This window comes from Arachis hypogaea, chromosome 19 (genome assembly GCF_003086295.3).
Source record: "Arachis hypogaea cultivar Tifrunner chromosome 19, arahy.Tifrunner.gnm2.J5K5, whole genome shotgun sequence".
Lineage (NCBI taxonomy): Eukaryota > Viridiplantae > Streptophyta > Magnoliopsida > Fabales > Fabaceae > Arachis > Arachis hypogaea.
Window position 1 is genome coordinate 49957803 of NC_092054.1, and position 4163 is coordinate 49961965.

The following is a 4163-nucleotide window of genomic DNA, read 5'->3' on the forward strand; positions in this document are numbered from 1 at the left end:
AACTCCCTTCCTCTGAGGCGTCCCATTACTCACAGGATTCCTTTCAGAAATGTACATGAACTTGTTATTTGCAACCATGTCAATGAGTTCCTGAGCTTCTGTAGGCGTTTTCTTTAGGTGAATGGATCCACCTGCAGAATGGTCCAATGACATCTTAGATAATTCAAACAGACCATCATAGAATATATCCAGGATGGTCCATTCTGAAAGCATGTCAGAAGGACACTTTTTGGTCAGTTGCTTATATCTCTCCCAAGCTTTATAGAGGGATTCACCTTCTTTCTGTTTGAAGATTTGAACATCCACTCTAAGCTTGCTAAGCTTTTGAGGAGGAAAGAACTTGGCTAAGAAAGCCGCGACCAGCTTATCCCAAGAGTTCAGGCTATCTTTAGGTTGAGAGTCCAACCATATTCTATCTCAGTCTCTTACAGCAAACGGGAAAAGCATAAGCCTGTAAACCTCGGAGTCAACCCCATTAGTCTTAACAGTATCACAGATCTGCAAGAATTCAGTTAAGAACTGAAAAGGATCTTCAGATGGAAGTCCATGAAACTTGCAATTCTGTTGCATCAGAGAAACTAATTGAGGCTTTAGCTCAAAATTGTTTGCTCCAATGGCAGTGATTGAGATACTTCTTCCATGTAAATTGGAATTTGGTGTAGTAAAGTCACCAAGCATCTTCCTTGCATTGTTGTTATTTTCGGCCATGTCTCCTTCTTTTTCGAAAATTTCTGTCAGATTTTCTCCAGAGAGTTATGCTTTAGCTTCCCTTAGCTTCCTCTTCAGAGTCCTTTCAGGTTCAGGATCAACCTCAACAAGAATGTTCTTATCCTTGTTCCTGCTCATATGAAAATGAAGAAAACAGAAAAGAAAATATGGAATTCTCTATGTTACAGTATAGAGATTCCTTTATGTGAGTAGAAAAAGAGGAGAATAGAAGAAGGAGAAGAGAAAGATTCGAAAATTAATTAAAATAAAATAAAAATATTTTTGTTTTTATTTTGAATTAGAATTCCAAAATTAAAAAAAAGAAAAATAAAATTAGATTAAAATTTAAAACAATTTGTTAGTTAAAAAAATTTGAAAAAGGGGGAAGGAGTTTTCGAAAATTAGAGAGAGAAAATTAGTAAGGTGGTTTTGAAAAAGATATGATTGAAATTGAAATTTTTTTTTAAATCAAATAGAAAGTCAGGTAGTTAATAAAAAAAATTTTGAAAATTAAATTTGAAAAGATAGGAAGTTAGAAAAGATTTTGAAAATTGATTTTTGAAAAAGATATGATTAAAATGATTGACATTATTTTGAAAAAGATTTGATTGAGAAGATATGATTGCAATTTATTAAAAAAAATATATGATTGAAAAGATATGATTTTGAAAATTAAAGTTGATTACTTGACTAACAAGAAACAAAAAGATATGATTTTAAAATTTAAAGATTGAACCTTTCTTAATAGGCAAGTAACAACTTGAAATTTTTTAATCTAAAAATTAAATGTTAGTGAGATTCTCGAAAATATGAAGTAGGAATAGGAAAAAGATTTTGAAAATCAAATTTTAAAAAATATTTCGAAAATATATAAAAATAAATGAAAAAGATTTGATTTTTGAAAAAGATTTGAAAAGATAGAATTTTGAAATTGAAATTTATGAGTAAAACAAGGAAAGATATATTTTTTATTTTTGAATTTTTAATGAGGAGAGAGAAAAACACAAAATTGACACAAAACATAGAAATTATGAATCAAAACAACTAATGCATGCAAGAACACTTTGAATGTCAAGATGAACACCAAGAACACTTTGAAGATCAAGATGAACATCAAAACTTATTTTTGAAACTTTTTAAGAAAAGAAAAACATGCAAGACACCAAACTTAGAAATTTTTAAACATTAGACACTAACAAATTGAAAATGCATATTAAAAACAAGAAAAGACACCAAACAAGAGAAATTTAAAGATCAAGCAAAGAAATTCATCAAGAACAACTTGAAGATCATGAAGAACATATGATGAATTTTCGAAAATTAAAGAAAATTATAAAAGCATGCAATTGACACCAAACTTAAGAATTGACACTATACTCAAACAAGAAACATAAAATTATTTTTGGTTTTTATGATTTTATTAATTTTTTTGGATTTTTCGAAAATTACTTTGGGAAGAACAAAAAAGAAGAAAAATTTTTGTATCTTTCGAAAATAAGAAATAAAAAGTTTAAAATTAAAATAAAATTACCTAATCTGAGCAACAAGATGAACCGTCAGTTGTCCAAACTCGAACAATCCCCGGCAACGGTGCCAAAAACTTGGTGCGCAGAAATCGTGATCGTTCATTCCTTGGTAACGGCGCTGAAAACTTAATACACACGTTCATAATATTAATTCCTTGTCACAACTTCGCACAACTAACCAGCAAGTGCACTGGGTCGTCCAAGTAATAAACCTTACGTGAGTAAGGGTCGATCCCACGGAGATTGTCGGCTTGAAGCAAGCTATGGTCACTTTGTAAATCTCAGTCAGGCGAATTCAAATGGTTATGGTGAATTGATAATTAAAATATAATTAAAATATAAAATAGGATAGAGATACTTATGTAATTCCTTGGTGAGAATTTCAGATAAGCGTATAGAGATGCTTTTGTTCCTCCTGAACCTCTGCTTTTTTGCTGTCTTCATCCAATCATTCCTACTCCTTTCCATGGCAAGCTGTATGTAGGGCATCACCGTCGTCAATGGCTACATCCCGTTCTCTCAGTGAAAATGGTCCAAAATGCACTGTCACCGCACGGCTATTCATCTGTCGGTTCTCGATCATACTTGAATAGGACTCAGTAATCCTTTTGCGTCTGTCACTATGCCCAGCACTCACAAGTTTGAAGTTCGTCACAGCCATCGCTTCCCGGATCCTACTCGGAATACCACAGACAAGGTTTAGACTTTTCGGATCTCAAGAATGGCCGCCAATAATTCTAGCCTATACTACGATGACTCTGATCTCACGATCAGAAGGCTAAGAGATATGCATTCAAGCTTGCTTTCATGTAGAACGGAAGTGTTTGTCAGGCACGCGTTCATAAGTGAGAATGATGATGAGCGTCACATAATCATCACATTCATCATGTTCTTGTGTGCGAATGAATATCTTAGAGAAGAAATAGGCTTGAGTTGAATAGAAAAACAATAGTACTTTGCATTAATTCATGAGGAACAGCAGAGCTCCACACCTTAATCTATGGTGTGTAGAAACTCTACCGTTGAAAATACATAAGAACAAGGTCTAGACATGGCCGTGAGGCCAGCCTCCAAAATGTGATCAAAGGATCAAAAGATAATCCCAAGATGATCAAAAGATGTCCCCCCAGATGTAAATACAATCATAAAAAGTCCTATTTACACTAAACTAGTTACTAGGGTTTACAGAAATGAGTAAATGATGCAGAAATCCACTTCCAGGCCCACTTGGTGTGTGCTTGGGCTGAGCATTGAAGGTTTCATGTGTAGAGGTCTTTCTTGGAGTTAAACGCCAGTTTGTAACTTGTTTCTGGCGTTTAACTCTGCTTTGCAACCTGTTTCTGGCGTTTAACTCCAGAATAGGGCAGAGAGCTGATGTTGAACGCCAGATTGCGTCATCTAAACTCGAACAAAGTATGGACTATTATATATTTCTGGAAAGCCCTGGATGTCTACTTTCCAACGCAATTGAGAGGGCTCCATTTGGACTCTTGGAGCTCCAGAAAATCCACTTTGAGTGCAGGGAGGTCAGAATCCAACAGCATCTGCAGTCCTTCTTCAACCTCTGAATCTGATTTTTGCTCAAGTCCCTCAATTTCAGCCAGAAATTACCTGAAATCACAGAAAATCACACAAACTCATAGTAAAGTCCAGAAATATGATTTTTATTTAAAAACTAATAAAAATATATTAAAAACTAATCAAATCATACTGAAAACTATGTAAAAATACTGCCAAAAAGAGTATAAATTATCTGCACATCATCCCTCATAGCTCTTTGATCTTCTCTTATTTCATAGAGGATGGTGGAATGTTCTTGGTGTCCCATCCTCAGCTGATCCATGTTGGAGCTTAATTCTCCTAGAGAAGTATTCAGTTGTGATGAACGGATTTCTTGGCAGTTTAGAATTCACAAATGAAATCTCGTTG

At 34.2% G+C, this 4163-nt stretch overlaps 1 non-coding gene across 1 annotated transcript; it reads left to right on the plus strand.

Annotated features, from left to right (window-relative positions):
- Positions 1–207: 207 nt before the first annotated feature.
- On the plus strand, positions 208–315 carry LOC112781298 (small nucleolar RNA R71). Its single transcript, XR_003192082.1, has one exon. It is a non-coding gene; the product is annotated as a small nucleolar RNA R71 (small nucleolar RNA).
- Positions 316–4163: the final 3848 nt, after the last annotated feature.